A 19,373-nucleotide genomic window follows, 5' to 3' on the forward strand; every position below is an offset into this window, starting at 1 on the left:
TCAATCCGACATTATAAATTATAAATAAAATCAAACAGTAGTTAATGTTATGCAAGACATTTCTTGAATAATTGTAAATAAATTTAGATCATTTATTGAATTTAAATCTCTAACACGTAATAGTAATACACACATCCAAATAAAAGGTTACCGTATAAGTACTTTGAAGACATGACTAGATATTTAGTTTTATATACTTTATAAGTTTTTATCTAATTAAATTATAATAAATGAATTTTAATATATTAATAATATTAAGAATAAAAATTATTATAAAATAAATAATTCATAAAGTTTCATACGTCTTGAGCATTAAATATATAATACTATGTAAGTTTTTCTTTTTTTTTTAATTGACTGTATATATACACAGACACTGCACGCACGCCTAAACTCGTCGCAATACAGTAAGCCATGGGCTTCTTCACGGCACTGCTGCTTCTACTGCTTCCATTTCTCTGGGCGATTCTTCAAATCATCTTCAACAAAATCCCCAGATCTTCTTCGAACCTCCTTCCTCCTGGTCCTTCTCCATTCCCAATAATAGGAAACATCTTGGATCTTGGCAACAATCCTCACCAATCTCTCACAAATCTCTCTAAACGTTATGGACCCATCATGACCCTCAAGCTCGGGACCATAACCACCATAGTTATCTCCTCTTTTGAACTGGCCAAACAAGTTCTTCAATCCAACGACTCAGTCTTCTCTAGCAGAACGGTTCCAGACAGTTTCTTCTCTCGGCCATGACAGAGTTTCCATGGTGTGGATGTCTGCTTCTTCCAAGTGGAGATCTCTCAGAAGAGCTTGTGCCACAAAACTCTTCTCTCCTAACCAGCTTGACTCTACTCAGTATCTTCGTCAGAATAAGGTTCAAGAGCTTTTAGATTTTGTTGAAGAACGATGCAGGAATGGGGAAGCTGTGGACATTGGCGAGGCTGCTTTTACTACAGCTCTTAACTCTATATCTAACACTTTCTTCTCCATGGATTTGGCTTCATATAGTTCTGATAAGGCTCAGGAGTTTAAGGACACTATATGGGGTATAATGGTGGAAGGTGGAAGGCCAAATCTTGTGGACTATTTTCCTGTGTTTCGCTCACTTGATCCGCAAGGTGCGCGGGCTAGGATGGATTATTATTTTGGGAAGTTGCTTAAGTTTTATGATGGTATTGTGGAAGAGAAACTGCGTTTGAGAAGAAACTCAAAGATGGAATCTGCAGAGATCTCCAATGATGTGATGGATTCTTTCCTGGATCTCATGTTAGATTTTCAGTTGACTCGCGAAGATGTGCTTCACTTGTTTTTGGTTGGTACTACTTTTGCTTTTCCTTTCTTCTATACAAGAAGATCTGAAACTGCACCCTGTAATTTGGAAAGACCAGCACTTTATTTGAATTGAATTTAAAATATATGAATATTAAAAAAAAAAACTCTGATATAGCGAAGCTTAGTTTTAACATCTTAGGCTTTCCAGTTTATTCAAGTAATCCAGATATCTGAATTATTAAATATTATTTTATTTTATCTTTTTAATAAACTTAAATTTTTATTTTTAAAAAATTAATATTTTTAATTTTTATCTAATTTTAATTTTATTTTATTAATAATTAAAAAATTGGATATTCAGGTGAAACCCATTCTAATTCAAGTTTGACCCATATTTCTTCTTGCGACTCAAATAAACTTGAAGTAAAACAATTTTAAAAATCCCCAAATCTAGTTTTAATTTTTTTAGGCTTATTTGAGTTGCTCTTGATCCAAATTATCAGAGAATATGAATTGAACTTGAAATTACTTTGTTCTATAGGATTTATTTGCTGCTGGGATTGACACTACCTCAAGCACAGTGGAATGGGCAATGGTTGAGCTTATGCACAACCCAGAAAAACTAATGAAAACGAAACAAGAGCTTCAACAAGTCCTTGGCAAAAATGGGAAGAAATTGGAAGAATCAAGAATCTCAGAATTACCATATTTAAATGCAGTGGTGAAGGAGACTCTTCGCTTACACCCACCAGTCCCATTTCTAATACCTCGCAAATCAGAAAAAGACGTGCAGGTTTGTGGGTTCCAAGTGCCCAAAAATGCACAGATTCTTGTAAACGTGTGGGCGATGGGACGAGACTTGAGAGTTTGGAAGGAACCATATCGGTTTGAACCAGAGAGGTTTTTGGAATGTGAGATTGATTTCAAAGGGCGTGATTTTGAGTTCATTCCTTTCGGAGCAGGAAGAAGGATATGCCCTGGATTGCCATTAGCAAATAGGTCAGTTCACTTAATGTTGGTTACTCTTCTGAACAACTTTGATTGGATTCTTGAGGATGGTTTGCAGCCGAAAGAGATGAATATGAGTGAGAAGTTTGGATTGACTTTGAAAAAGGCTCAACCTCTTCGAGCTGTGCCTACTAAGTTTTGAATTCTTCTTTTAGCTAAAATATGCATATGATGCTTTAATTTATGCAAGATTTTATTTTTATCTTTTAATTTTGTAAAGTGTTTTTTGAATTTTATAACTGTAACATTGTTAGTTTTATCAACAAAACATTTCTACATTCAATTTTCAAATGTTAAAAATATTTTTTAAATATTGATATATTAAATTTTTATAAATAACAATGATTGATATAAAAATAATCATTTAAAGTTAACTATTATAATTAAAGGATTAAAGAAATAATTTATAAAATTAAAGTATTAAACTAAAAATTTATATAAGTTAGATTTCAAATATACACTTTGTCCTTCTTCTTCTTTCTTTTTTTTTTTTGATAATGTAACTTTCGATTCCTCAACTTTATTTTAATTATTAATTTAGTTTTTTAAGTTTAATTGTCATCAACTTGATTTTTTAAGTTTTCTTAAATTATATATTAGCCTTTTAAGTTTAAGAACAATATGGGAGTATAAAGTATCTTATAAAAATAATTAAAAATATTTTTTCTAAATATCTTATATAAAAGAGCAAAGGAAATAAAACATATCACATTCTCTCAAAATCCAAAATATTACATTCTTTTAATTGCATTATGGTTTTTTTTTTTTTAAAAAAAATCCTCCAACGCAACACAGCCATACGCACACTTTTGATTTTATTTATAAGTTTTAAATTTTAATTTGCCCTTATCAAATATGCATAATTTAATAATTTATTTTTTTCTCTCGAATATTTAATGAAAGATACAACAACAACATGCCTTTATTTTATTAGGTGGAGGTCAGTTATATGGATTATAAGATGTCATTGTGTTTTATTATATATCAAGTTTTTAGAAATATTATTAATTAAGAGATCGTGTTCAACAACTTTCAAGAATATTCTTTTAAACTTTCCTTTACCTCTCTTAATAGGGTTCAAAATTATATATTTTACTCTTCCTCGTGGTTTTTTTTATACATGTTCAAATCATTTTAAATGATTTTCAACTATGTTCTTTTCAATAGATGCTACCCTCACGTTTTCACCTACATACTTATTTTGAATTTTATCTTTACGTATATGTCTACATATCCATTATAGCATTCTCATTTTTGCCACTCCAACTTTATGTTCTTGCTATCCTGTTAGAATCTAACATTTACTACTATGTAATATAATTGGTTTGATAGTAGTATGATAAATTTTTTTTTTAAGTTTATTCAGCATTTTATAGTCGTCAATAACCTTTTTAGCTTTTCTTCAATTAAACCACCCAGTTTGAATTCTATGTGAAATATTGTCACTGATTTCATTATTATTTTGAATAATGACTTCTAAAAATCTAAACTTTTTCACTTGAGGTATAATTTGATCTTTCAATTTTACTTTCAAATTTACAATATAAATATTCCATCTTACTCCTATTTAGATGGAAACTTTTCGACTCGAATGTCCTCTTTTATAACTCAAGTTTATAAGTAATCTCTTCTTTTGTTTTTGCTATAAGAACTATATCATTCGCGAAGAGTATACATCTGAGAATTTTTCCTTAAATATGTTTTGGCAAAACATTTAGGACCAAATTAAATAGATAATGGCTCAAAGATAATCCCTGATGTAATCAAATCTTTATAGAAAAGTCATTTATTTGACCACTAGACGTTTTATACTAGTTTTTACTCTCTCATACATATCTTGTATAACATTAATATGAGTAATTTGCACTCCCTTCTTTTTTAATGTTTCCAAGGCACTTTCTTGGTATACTGTCATAAGCTTTTTTTAAATTAATAAAAATCATGTGTAAATTTTATCTTTACAACGAGATTTTTTTCATTAATTCCCTTAGTAGATAAATCACCTCTGTAGTCGATCTATTTGGCATAAAACTAAACTGATTTTCAAAAATTTGTTTTCAATCTCAACATATGTTCAATTATTTTCTTTCACAATTTTATTTGTGTGACTCATGAGTTTAATTCCTTTATAATTAATATAATTTTGAATATCCTCTTTATTTTTATAAATAGAATTAGTGTACTTCTCCTCCAATCGTCAGGCATTTTTTTTGAACCGTAAAATCATATTAAATAACTAGTTAACCATCTTATCCCTTCTTCACCTAAACATTCTACACTTCAATATATATACAATCAGGTTTATTAGCTCTATCACTTGTCATTTTTTTAAGAGTTTTCTTTACCTCCTTATCACATATTATTCAATAGAATGATAAATTTTGTTCTCTTTTACGAGTTACTAAATCCTCCAAATTACTAGATGAGCCTTCTCCATCATTGAAAAGTTTGGAAAAGTAAGTTTTTCATTTATTTTTAATTTCATCATCTGTAATTAAAATTCTTTCCTCTTCATCCTTTATACACCTTAGCTATTCTAGATCTTTTAATTTTCTTTCCCTACTCTTAACAATTTTATAAATATTTTATTCTCCTTCCTTTGTCTCAAGGTTTTTTTAAAATTTTTCAAAAGCTTTAGAACGAGTTTTATTCACAGCTCTCTTAGTTTTGTTCTTAGCCATACAATACCTTTCTCAATTTTTCTCATTGTTATACAAATGTATGACTTTAAAATAGTTCTTATGTTTGATTTTATATTGCATACTATTATTCCACCATCAAGACTCTTATCTCTCGGATCAAAAATTTTTGATTCTCCTAAAACTACTTTTGCAACCTCTCTTATCTTTTAGCCATATCCTCCCATTAGATATTACCACTTCCTTGAGATTCTCAAATTTTTTTGTCTAAAAGATTCTGTTTGAAAATATCTTACTTCTTACATTTTAATTATCACCACCTAATTCTTGGTGTTATTACTTATCGACATTTTTGAATTTTACTCATAATACACACATCAAGGACAAGGACCTTATGTTATGTCGTTATAGCATCTCGGGGAATCATCTTGTAATTTTTACAAAGTGTTCTATCTGTGTTCCTAACCAAAAGAAAATTAATATGTGACCTCTCTACTTTTATAAGTGATGAGATGCTCTTCTCTCTTTTTGAAACAAGTGTTGGTAAATTTTAAAATCATGCGCCAATGAGAAATCAAGAAGAGTTTATCCTTCATTGTTTAGTTCTCTAAAACCAAAACCACTATGCACTTTTGCATACTGACTAGCCTTCCTCCTGACATGCCTATTAAAGTCTCCTCTAATAAAAATCTTTTCACTTTGTGATATGTGTTGAATCAATTCCTCCAATCCTAAAGAAGGCTTGGTAGAATCCCTGTCCGGAGAGCATCTAATTTTTTTTTTTAAATAGAAATCCTACATTTAAGTGGGAGAGTCAATTTAAAACGTCACCCTCTATTATATGATGAGTAATTATCTAAATATTTGATACAACTAGTTAATAATTTTAAAGATATGAATTAATATTTTTATTTATATAAAGTAATCGACCAAGAACATATATGTCACGCCATCGTAATTGAAGTTAAATGTGAAAATCAAAAAATGATGATTAATGGATAAAAAGAAGAAATGAAGAGATATTAAAATTATAGAGATAAAAATGAAAAATCATTTAATATTCTAACTGAACACCTTATGTAAATTGGACCAACTTTTATATTTAAAAGTAATTAATATATCACGTGGAGTATTTGATTAATTTGTTTACCAAAACTAAATCTGAATTTGGTGACTTTGATTGTAATTGATATAAATTTACTCACTTAATAAATGTTCAATTATAACTTTTGAGTTTCATGGATACTATTTTAAACCACAAGTCATATACTGCTAAAATTTGAAGCATGTGGGCCTGTTATCATGCTTTATTGGCCACCACAAATGACCGTTGTTGCACGGATGAGTAACAATGCCAAGGACCCCCATCATGTGCTTATCATGGCGCCAGGGTTCTCACCCTTATCCAAATATAATTTACATGTATGGTTGAAATTTAAAGTTTTTCATTTGTAATTTTGTAAATGATAAGGTGAATTATTATTTTTTGTAAAAAAAAATTGAAAGAATACTAAGTACACTTATTTCAAATCCAACATGTATTAAAATAAGAAGATATTAAAAATATATAGACAAAATATAATTAATTTAGACAGTTTAAATGTAATATACTGGTAAAATTCATGATGAGCACCCATGATGTTGAGATCTGTTTATGAACCTTCATCTTTCTTCTAAAATAGACAACTAGTTTGACTTCAGTGTGGGTTCTAGCAAATTAAAGAAGATTGATTTGTCTTCAAGCAAAACTCTCCACAGTGTTTTTGCTATAAAGTTATGGAGACTTGAAAAGTCTCCAATGTCATTACAACCACATAATTCCAGCCATTTCAATAAATTATTTTTATATCAATTATTATTATTTTTAAAAAAATTAAACTTAATATATTAGTATTTGAGAATATTTTGTTAATATGTAAAAGGTCAATATAAAATTTTGTTGTGATGAAACTAATAATATTAAAATTAAAGGACTTAAAAGATGCTTTATAAAATTAAAGGGTCAAAATAAAACAAACATGAAAAAATGATAATAAAATTTCTTTGAATTATATAAATAACAATCTGATCTCTTAAAATACCATGATTTCATTGAAGTCCTTTAGGACTTTTTGTTATTAATGAATTAATATAAATGATTAAATTGTCCTTGATTCTATCATAAGTTTTGTTTAAAGAATTACAATTTTTCTTCTTAAAATTACAAAAATACAATAATAAATTACAAGTTCGCATGTCAAATTTTTAATATTACTAACATGTTGGAAATAACAAGTGTTAATCACAAATTTTGTTTAAAGAATTATAACTTTTTTTCTTAAAATCGTAAAAATGCAAAAACAAATAATAAATTCGCATGTCAAATTCCTGATATTGTTAGTGTTGAAAATAACAAGTGCCAATCACATGTTTTATTTAAAGAATTACAACTTTACTTCTTAAAATTGCAAAAATACAACATTAAATTACAAGTTTGTATGTTAAGGGCAATTTGTCAATTTAAATTAAGGACAATTTAGTTAGTTATATTAATTCATTCATAATAGAAAAATCCCTAGAGATATCAGTGGAATTATGGCATTCGACTATTGAGGGAGTAGATTGTTATTTATATAATTCAGAGAGATTTTATTATTATTTTTTCAAAACATTGGGCAAAGTTAATTTTATCCCACAACTTCTTGATACAATGATTTGTCTCAATCGAAGTCTATATAAGCCTCAAGTATTTTTCCATCTTTGACGAAAATTTAGCACGAACCCGGAAGATAAACTGATTTTTTCTTCCTGTAAATTTCTTGATGTTAAATTTCTGACCTGGTAATTCTCCATACATAACAAGAACGGAATTAGCCGTATAAATCTTTTCATCTTATCTGCCTTGATGAGGGATACAATGAAACAAAAAAAATAGGAAAGAAAAATGTAAATAACATAAAACTTTGGGAGAATTTTAGTAAATGATCCATATAGGGGTTTTGTTTCAAAGCAAGACCCAATAAAATTTGAGAATACAATGCAGAACCAAGGCCTTGAAGAATTTAATTGCTCGCTGTACAAGGATGTACCATAATTGTAGATATATTGGGGCAAGCCCAATTCTCCATAGAAAAATTTCACTTTTGCTCAATGTTATATATTATATATATATATATATAATTCACAATATTAGTTTTAATGCCCTCATAAAATATGTGTATAAGTACGTTACTTCACATATTAAATTGGGAAAATAATATTTAAGAACTTTTTAAGAATATTAATTATTGTTAATGACCCTTACAATTATAAAATTTCATTAAAAGATCATCGATTTTTGTTGAAATTAAAAGTTTTCTAATTGAATTTTTTAAGCTACTCATCTTAATATTTTCAAAGCCCATTTTCACATTTTCAATAGTCATATTTAGAATTTTCAATACTTACTTTTTTAATTTTATTAGTATTCATCTTAGATGTTTTCAATGCTCAAAAGAATTAAAGATAAGTGCTTTTAATTACTCAAAACATGAAAAATGAGTATTGAAAAATTGAAAAACCAATATATGGATGAAAATACTTAAAAAATAGTACTGAAAATGAGAAAAAATGAGTAAATAATGACCATGATACCCCTGCTCATATCTGTCTTTTTTTCCTATCGAGCTTGTCTTCTTTCATGTTTCAGATCTCACCTGCTTCCTCCAGTTTGTCGTGTCTGCGGTCTGCTCTCCTCCGCCTCTTCCGCGTCGTCCACCGTCAGTACACCTCTATCATATTCCGGTGAGTCTTCTCACATTGTCGCATTCGTCTCATCATTCCGGTGAGTCTTCTCATCATTCTCGCGTTCGTCTTCCCCCACCATACTGGGTCACAGATAACTCTTCATCTCTCTTCTCTGTGCTGTGTTCGTTTGCCTCATCCGCCCGTTAGATCTCCGGTGACTTTCATCCTTCTCTCCTCCATCTCTCTCCTGCCATCCTAGTCATAGATATGACTTTCTTCCTTCGCTGAGCTCGTGGCCTAGTTCTGTCATCCTTCCTCGCCATTTCAGTCACCATTTTCCGGTGGTAGCTCATGGATCGAGCTTCTTTTGGGTCTGGGACAGCATTGTGAAGTTGATAGAAGTAAAAAACTTGAGGCTTGAACTAAACTCGGATGATTAGAGCTTCTTTACGGTTGAAGGTTGCTTATGCTCTTTTTTTTCGGTTGAAGGTTCTTCTGATCTGTTAACCGTTTTTTCCACTTGCATTCCAAAACTTGAGAGCTTCTGGACGTTTCTTCCCATTTCAGTCACCATTTTCGGTTGCTTATGCTCTTTTTTTTTTTTGGTTGAAGGTCTTCTTCGATCTGTTTAATCGTTCTTCTACTTGCATTCCAAACTTGAAAGCTTTGGACGTTGGGAATTTGAACCTTGAAGAAGAAAGACAGGTTCAAACTTTTCTCATACTTATTGAATAGAAATGTTGTGAATTTGAACATAGTTGTGCTCTGTGTATGGGTCAAAGTTTTGTTATGCTGAATGAATAGGAACTGAAATGGTGGAAATGCTTGGTTCTGTTTTTAGATCTTGAATTATTTAAGTTTAAAAATAGTTTTGCTCTTTGTATAAATGTGTAAATTTTTTTATAATCAATGATTGGTTCTTGGGTTTTGATTTCTTTCTTGAGAATGTTTTGTTTTAAAAATTTTTTGTACTCAATTGCTGATGAATTATTTTGAATTTATGTATGTTATGTGTATTTTCAAGTTATTTTATTGTTCAAACTAATGTTAAATTATGGGTTTTGGTATGGTTTCATAAATGAATATTGGATGATTTTACTTAATTAATTATTAGTTGCTTTGTTCCTGTTAAATGTGAATTGACAAATAGGTCTAATTTATGTTAATTAATTATTGAGAATGTAATATTTCAATAGTAAATATGAGTAAGGAGAAGGCATTGTGGACTATCGAAGAGACCGAACTGTTCCTCAAATTAGCTTTCAACAAGTTAAAAAAAATGAGCGCAAGGGCTCTACCTTATCAAAGGAAGGTTTGGAAGCGTTAATGCAACAATTCAATGCTTTGAACTCTAGAAGTTATGATAAGAAGCAGTTAAAAAATAAATGGGATAATTTGAGAAAAGACTGAAATATATGGGACAAATTGCTGAACAAAGAGACTGGCTTGGGATGGGATGACGAAAAGAATACTATTTCAGCACCGGATGAGTGGTGGAGTCAAAAGATTAAGGTATATAGTTATATACGGCATGCTATATATTTGATGCTTTATTTTGTAAATATATTGAACTCAATTCTTGTAATGTACAGCAGAATCCTGAGTATGGAAAATTCAGACATAGACCACTTCCATATGTACAAGAATTGACACAGTTGTTCCAGCCAGTTGCAGCTCGAGGTACTTACCTGTGGACACCTGCGACTGATGACACATAAGATGTGTATAGGCCTCAACTGGATTTGACCGAAGGATCAGGAGACAGTGATGATGTGAGAAATATTAGTGGAGGAGCTCTTCCAGAAATTGGGCAGGTCAACTTGAACAATGCATACAGTGGTGGTTCTAATTCGAGGAGCAAGACAAAGATAGGTGAAAGTGGTCAAAACAAAAAGGGAAAACATCTTGCAACTGTGATGGTTGATTTAGTGAGTTGCTTGGTGTCCACACAGAGGATAGGGTTTCAACATTGAAGTCAATTCTTAATTCCATAGAGGGTGGCACAAAACCAGTTGATCAAAATGTGGTGGATGTTGCAAAGGAACTTTATGGAATCGAGAGAGATTGCTTATGATGAGTCGATTCTTGGACAGTGTGCTGTGGCTTTGTTAATAAGACTGCAAGGGACATGTATATTGGGCTTAGGGACAACAAAAGAGCATTAGTGGCCTATTTGAGGTGCTTGGGGAAAAAAAGCAGATTAGATCAATCTTAGCTTGCCTTCTCAATGTTTTAAATTTAGCTAGTGCCGTTTATGTTATTAACTTTGTTTTGAAACTGACTATGTTATTTGACTCTTGTGTTATGTGTTTCTTATGTTAAGTCATGAATAATAGTGTAATAATTGTTTACTTATGCTATGCAGTTTTTATGGATGACAATATGCAATCTCGCTTATTACAATTACTTGTACATGCGGAAGACGATGAGATTGAGGCTATTACTGCAATAATATCTAATTACTCAACAACTTTATTGAAAGAGCCTTGTAGAACCACTTCACAATCAGGTCATGCATGGGTGCAAGAAATTTTGCAAGGGCATCCTCAACGTTGTTATGACATGTTTCGCATGGAAAAAGATGTTTTTTTCCAACTTTGTGATGAACTCGTGCAACATAGTTTGTCTCCAACTAGAAGAACAGGGATTCATGAAATGGTTGGTATGTTCTTAAATATTGTTGGACATGGGGTGGGGAAATAGGATGGCACAAGAACGATTTCAACATTCAGCAGAGACTATTCACCGACATTTCAAAAATGTATTGCATGCTTGTGAGAAGCTAGCAAAGGAATATATCCAACCAAAAGATCGCACTTTTCAAGATATTCATCCAAAAATTTTAGGTGATCCGTGATATTGGCCATTCTTTAAAGATGCCATAAGAGCAATCGATGGAACACATATCCCATGCGTAGTTAGTGTTGAAGAGCAAGGGAAAATTATTGGAAGGAAAGGTATTCCAACACAAAATATAATGGCCGCATGTGATTGGGATATGTGCTTCACTTATGTCATGGCTGGATGGGAAGGGATTGCCCATGATGCTCGTTTGTTTGACTATGCACTCACAAGGCCGGACATGAAATTTCCACATCCACCCTAAGGTATATTTTATATTTATTTAATTTAAAATAATTTACTTAATATTCTTTGGGATCTTATAATTTTTTTATTGGTAGGTAAATATTATTTATTAGATGCCGACTATCCAACGCCACATGGATATTTAGGTCCCTTATAGATCTCATAGGTACCACCTCCCAGATTTCAGGCGTTCATCTGGATTTGCAAACGATAATGAGGTTTTTAATTATTATTATCAAGCTTAAGGACCACGATTAAAAGGACTTTTGGGGTTTGGAAAAACAGATTCACAATCTTACGACACATGCCTAGCTATCCATTTGTGACGCAAGTTCGTATCGTTGGTGCAACAATGGCTATACATAATTTTATTAGAAGAAAATCTATAACTGATTCTGACTTTAGGCATTTTGAGGATGAAAATATGGTTAATACTAACGATGATAATGATGAGCATGTATTTTCATCAATAATTTCAAGTACAATTTCAAGCGTGGCTTCTGATAGAGAGATGAATATGGTTCGAGATTCTATTAGAGATCAGATTATATATTATAGATTGAACCATTAATCATGTAACTATTCAATATTAGCCAATGTTTAACTATTTATTACATAAATTTGTCCAAAATTAAATTTTATATTTTTTTCTTATTATTTAACATTTTAATTTTATGTTATTTTAAAATTTCTTTCACATTTTTCAAACATTACTAATATATTATATTTGTATAATTAAAATTATAAATTATCATTTCTTAATGTCCTTTTGATCATTACACATTAAAAAGTACATTTCAAAAGAATAAACTTTTATTAATCCAAACAACTTTCTGTTTGTCAAACTGACTTTTGAAAAATATATTCAAACACAAATTTTGTTACAACAACTAACTTTTACTAAACTGACTTTTATCAAATGAACTTTCATCAAACTGATTTTTGTCAAACTGAAAATCAAACACACTTAACTTTTAGGAAAGCACATTTAATTGAGATTTAGAAAGTACATTTGAAATAATTTTTTTTTAAAAAATTTATAATCAAACAATATTTGAGTTTAAATTACATTTAAAAAGGATTTTTTAAATGGTAAAAGTGAAAACGAAGCGAGGCCTAAGGCGTGTGAGCTGATGGAAGGGGATGTAAAATTTAAAAGCTACATGCCATAGACTGTTCTGAGGTCCTGAACAACACAAGGATGATCACTACTTTGCATTACTTCTTCATGTATAAATGCTAAAAAATTTTAATCTATTCACCGTACTACAATTCAATGGAGCTGATTAATTCTAACAATTATGCCTTAAATAATTAAAAATTATGGATTAAAATGTTTACTGTAATTAATCCTTAATTTATTTTCACTACTAGAAATATAACCTACATATAACATTCTCTATGGTCACTGTAAAAACTGTTATAAGGAAAACACATAATTGTTGGTCCCTTTAATTTTATTAGATTTTAATCCATGTAGTTTTTTTTCCCAATGTAAAAAAACGGTGTGAAATTATAAGAGAACCAGAGTTACAAATGTTACATAATTTGTTAAAATTATAGATATTGAAAACATTTAAAAAAATTATAAGAATTAAAAGTAAAGCTCAATAAAAATAAGAAGTTAATGATTATATTATTATTATTTATCCTATTATATAACTGGTACATTTATATAGTAGTTACGTGATAAAACCATTATATAGTTTTTGTTTTTTGGCTAAAGACTATATAATGATCGTTTACAAATAACCGTTATATAATCTTTAGAATTATACAACATTGTATAGTTTCAATATTTAATACTAAAAACTATATAGTATTTTTTTTTTGACTTAACTGTTATATAGTCTCAATATTTATAAAACTTTTTGAATGCCTCCGTTCAAGCTGACGTCATGTTTTCGGATTCATCAAGCTCTCTTTCCTGTTGTGAAACCTCTCCCTTTCTCTACAAAAGCACTCTCCTTCATTACGAACACCGTTTTTTTTGGCTCATCCCTGTCATTCTCCGCCGTCAACGAGCCTTGCGTCACTGACATTAAGTGCCAATTATATTATAAAATAATTACTTAATTAATAATCATTATTAACATATCACAATAATTTAAAACTAAAAATACAAAATTACAATATATTTCTTTCAACAATCATTTTATAGCAACTATAATATTTAATAAATATTTATTTTATTAATCTTAGATGGAGTTTCAAAATGCCACATGATAATTTTCATTTATTTTATTTGAAAATAATTTTTAATATTATTTTATAATAAATATAATATTAAGTATTTTGTTTAATTACTCTTGAACCTATAGTTTTTATTTATTTATTTAAACATATATTTTAATAATTATTTTATAATAAATATAATATTTAATAAATATTTTTAATTAATTAATCTTAGGTGGCATTTCACGTTACATAGAGGTTTTAATTTTTTTTATTTGATAGTTAATTATTTTATTTAAAGGTTTATTTTTTTCTATAATTATTTTATAATAAATATAATATTTGATAAATATTTTTTTTATCAATAAGGTGGCATTTGAGGAAATTCCACCTAATGGTTTTCATTTATTTTATTTAAGATAAATTTTTTACGATAATTATTTATAATAAATATAATATGCAATAAATATTTATAAAATTAATGTTAGGTGGCGTCTTGGTTGAGGAAACACTACCAAATGATTTTCATTTATTTTATTTTATAATTAATTATTTTATTTAAAGATATTTTTTAAAATTATTCTATTATAAATATAATATTTAATAAATATTTATTTAGTTAACCTTAGATGGAGTTTCCTGTCGTAAGGAAACGCCACCTAAGTGTTTTAATTTATTTTATTAAATCAATAATTATTTTATGTTAATATTGTATTTAAAAAATATTTTTAAATTACTTTATACCTGTGTGTCTTTAATTTTTTTATTATTTGATTATTAATTATTTTATTTGAAGTTACAGATTTTTTCCAGTACATTATATTTTGTTAATTCTGTATATTTTATTAAAATAATCATAGGTGGCGTTTTGTTGAGAAAGAAAGGCCACCTGAGAGTTTTTAATGTATTATTACTTTGTTGTAAATTATTTGATGTAATGTTAAATATTTTTTAAATAATAATTGCTCCCTTCATGAAAAAATATAAGATATTTTTAATTGAATCTCATCCTCTACTAAAATAGTTACCTACTTTCAAGCTAACCTTATATTTCATATTTATCCTTATTAAATACCTTATGAAAATATAAAGTCAATATCAATAGGGACATTTAAAAAAAGGCAATGATTATAATTTAAAAGACTAAAAATACCTTACATTTTTTAACATCTAATTCTTCAAAAAAATACCTTACATTTTTGAACGAAAAGAGTATATATTATCTTAATTATAATAATAATGATTTGTGTTATTATAATTGTATTATTTACAACAATATTAAATATTATTATTGTGATTACATATGATGGAAATGTCATTGTCACCCCTCTCTTCTACATTTAATTTTTTTATTAATTAAAATTATTTTAAAATATATATAACTATTACATATTATTTATTAAAATATTAAATATTAAAAAATTATTTAATGAGATAGGTGGCATTTCTAGATGATGAAAACATCACCTCTCTCTTGTAAATTAGATTTTTTATTAATTAACATTATTTTTAAAGTATATTTTTATTTAATATTATTTATTAAATATTAAATATTAAAAAATGATTTTAAATGAGAGAGGTGACGAAAATGCCGCTTCTCTCTTATAAATTAAATTCTTTGTTAATAAATATTATTTTTAAAATATATAATTATTAAACATTATTTATTAAATATTAAATATTAAAAAACTTATTTAAATGAGAGTGGTGGCTCTTCACAATAAAATTTGTTATCAATTTGTTTAATTTTACAAAAAAAAAGAAAATTGGCATTTCTTTTATGAAGAAGTGCCATCATTGCTATAATTTTTTTTTTTAAATTGGAGATAGCTTTTTCATTATGTGTCATGAGTTTTTTTGAAATTTCTAAATTCTAATATTCTTGTGTTGGTCATTCTCTCTTTCAATTGCTTGCTCTTCTCTCTCGCAACTTGTGAGTTATCTATTTTTTAATTGCTGAAATCGCTCTTATCATTTTCTCTGGTCGAAATTGCTTGTATGAGTACACTAATAATAGGTTTATTTTTTTTTTCATTTTTCTTACCCCCCCTCTCTCACACACACACACATGTATATACATCTTCATGATTTTGTTTTGTTATCTTTCAGTTGATAATTTTTCTTTTCACTCTTCAAGGGTTTATTCTTTTAATTTGCTAATATGCATATCTATTGGTGAAACAATTCTTTAGGTATAAAAGCTTTAATGAGATGTGGGAAACAAACTATGGGATCTTCAATCTTTGTGTTTTAGTAATCAAGGGCTTGGTTTGTTTTAGTTTTAGATTTTTAAGAAGGTAATGATGATAATCTCTATTAATTATGGAGGGGAAAAAACTTTTTTCTAATTTAAAACTTGCCTCTCTCTTTTTCTGATATGTATCTATTTAATGTTTAAAGGAGAATCAAAACTTGTGTGGCAAGATAATAGCTTGTCTTTTTCATAGTTTATATAAATTGTTTTAATTTCTTTGTATTTAATTTTTTACCTGCGGGCAAGTACATTTCTTTGAATTTAATTTTTATCTTCATGCAAGTACATCTTTGTTAATCTTTAATGTTTCTTACATTAGTCATAATTTTTTTTCAAATTTTATTTATTTATTTTGTTATAGGTATTGCTTTGTACAACTTTGTTGCAAAACTTGCTGACAAACCTTATTATTATCTCTTAGCTAATATTTAATGCTTTTTTTTTTTTTTTTATCCTTGATATTTTTATGACGTTGCGAAATTTGTTAACGTTTTGTATAATGTGAATTGATTATTTATTTTTGTTAAATGTATGAATAAAGTTTATTGTAGAAATTAATTTTATATTTACTAAACCATTATGTATATGAATTGATGATGTATAGAAGAGATTATATATACATACATACATACATATATATATATAGCTATATATTAAAAAGTGATGCTTCCATTTTTTAAATAAAATGATAGGCGATGTTTAAGAAAATGCTACCTTACTTTTTTTTTAAATAGAAAAGGAAAAAGGGGGATAGCAGTTCTTGCGTAAGGAAACACTACTTCTTTCCTTTTATTTTTTTAAAAGTAAGTAGAACGGTGGCATTTCTAAACCATCTCTCTTTCCTTTTATTTCTTAAAAGTAAGTAGAGAGATATCATTGTTGCTACTTCTTATGGCATTTATTAATTAATGAAACGCCATTTAAAATTTAAGATAACACTAATCTTATAGCATTTCATATCCATGAAATTAAAATTTTAAATGCCACCAAAGCCTATTTCTATATTAGTGTAAATTTTGGAATGTTACAATCATTAGCTATATGTACAAGATTATTTAACCTAGATCTAATGAAAGTTTCACCCTTGTAACTAGTTATTTGATTTCAATATTATTAGTTTTGTGAGGATTTGAAATTTTTTCAGTATATTTATTGCTAATTTTAATTTATTTATGAATTTAAAGTTGTAGCCTTTTCACACAAGGACTCCTACACCAGTGAAGAAATAAATTATATTTAAAATAGTCTCAAAAGGCATCTTCATTAAGAGTTTTTACACTTAGTAATATCATATATAGATTTATAGGAAAGTTAGAAGGGAATTAAACTCTAGTTAGCATATTTTGATAATTTGTTGGACTTTGGCTATGAGTATTGTCAACTTGAATAGTTGATAATAGTTGCGTGCTCCATTGTGATGTTGTGTTGGCTGTTTTAATGCTAAGTCTTGCAGGTTCAATTTTGATTGTAAAGAAAATATAAAATAATTATTAAAAAAAAATGTACACACATCATCACTTCTAAAAAGAGAATGTATAGATAAGGAAACCCAAACAACTTTTTTGCTTGACCACTATTATAAGCAATCATTGTTAACTACTAATAATTGACCACCATTATTAGTTGTTTTTTAATTCTAAAATTATTTTTAATTTAACATAATCAAACGATTTTATTTTATTTAATTGAAAAAAAAAAATTAAAAATTTGTTTACAAAATAGTTTTTAAAAAGAAAAACTTTGAAAGGGACAAAACAAGCCCTTAGGTGGGATGAAATAATAGAATATATATTCCGTTCTGTCCTTTACATAAATATGAACAAATTAAACTAGATAAATTTTTTATTACCAACTATAAGTAATATAACCTTTTATGAATATTTATTATGATATTCGTAAAAAATACCCTCATATATAGTTATCACTTCAAATATCCATTTTCTCTTTTCTCTATACTATATTTTTATCGTCCAAACTACTCTATACTTATTAATTATTGAAGGCAAAATAGGAAAGATAGTCTATGTTAGACACACAATCTTTTCATGTACTTAGCATCATCCATTTCTTATATACATACATACATCTACATATATTAGGTGTGAAAGAGGGAGTAGGTCCTTCCTTTTTGATTTTTCTTGTCTAAAATATAGGGGTTAAAGAGTATTTTTACCCTTAAATTTTTTTCGAGGAGCACTAGGCACTCTATATTGATAAATGGGACAAATTGCTCCTAAACTACTTTTCTAAGGAACAAAAAACTCTTTCTATTAGTCAGCCGTTAACATTGCCATTTTCTGTTGACGTGGCAAGTATGTGAGCTCCACGCATATTGACATGTTAGACTTTGATCATATTCTTTGGTATTCATTTGCCCCTAAACTTTTTTTCTAGGAGCGTTGAGCACCTTTAAAGTTATTTTCTAGGAGCATCGGGCATCCTGAAATCTTGTTAAAACAAAGTTTAGTTTATATATATTACAAAAATATTAAATATTTTCATATTTAATAATTTAAATATTATTATTAATAAATATTCATCCAAAGTTTACAATTTTTTTAAATATTAACAACTTAAACTAGTTTTTCATGAGTTTATATATGATTTATTGTTATTTTTTATATATCGATCTCTAAGCCTCTTTTTGAGATAATGCCCAGATTATTATGCTTTTTATAAAAGTTTAAATTTATCTATACTTTTAGTATTGTTTAAGTTCCTTAAATTTTTGGATGATGAAAAGTGCATATATAGAAATAAAAATTACATCAACTAAGTTTCAGACTGATCACTCTCATCATGTGCCTCTCTTGCGAGGGAGGTGGGGGTGATCAAAGATATAAAAATTCACATCTAAACTATGAGACAAATTTTCTAGATAATTGATAGTACAATTCAATTCTCTAGACACATAATTAGTAGCTAAACTCTTGTGGTAGCCAAAGTCGTGCACTATCCATAATGTCCTTAAAGGGATGTGATTTTTAGCACACCTTTTGTTAATCAAATTAATGGCTTCAATGTGGTCACAATAAATGTCCAAGGCACACAAACCATTAACCCAGCAAAGATTTAATCCTTGAACAATGGCCAAAACCCTGCAATAATAAGAGGAAATTAATAAGTTTGAAACTAAAATCCCTTCAACCAAATTACCTTTTCCATCTTGAATATAACCACTACAATCACTATGTCATGTGGAGAGGGACAAATCCATCAACCTTCAAGGTGACAAC

General features: G+C 28.3%; 1 pseudogene; it reads left to right on the plus strand.

Annotated features, from left to right (window-relative positions):
- Positions 1-411: 411 nt before the first annotated feature.
- LOC129289516 (geraniol 8-hydroxylase-like) lies at positions 412-2,462 on the plus strand (annotated as a pseudogene).
- Positions 2,463-19,373: the final 16,911 nt, after the last annotated feature.

The sequence above is a fragment of the Prosopis cineraria genome, unplaced genomic scaffold, assembly GCF_029017545.1.
Source record: "Prosopis cineraria cultivar Desert tree isolate PC_DT_omini unplaced genomic scaffold, ASM2901754v1 PC12, whole genome shotgun sequence".
NCBI lineage: Eukaryota > Viridiplantae > Streptophyta > Magnoliopsida > Fabales > Fabaceae > Prosopis > Prosopis cineraria.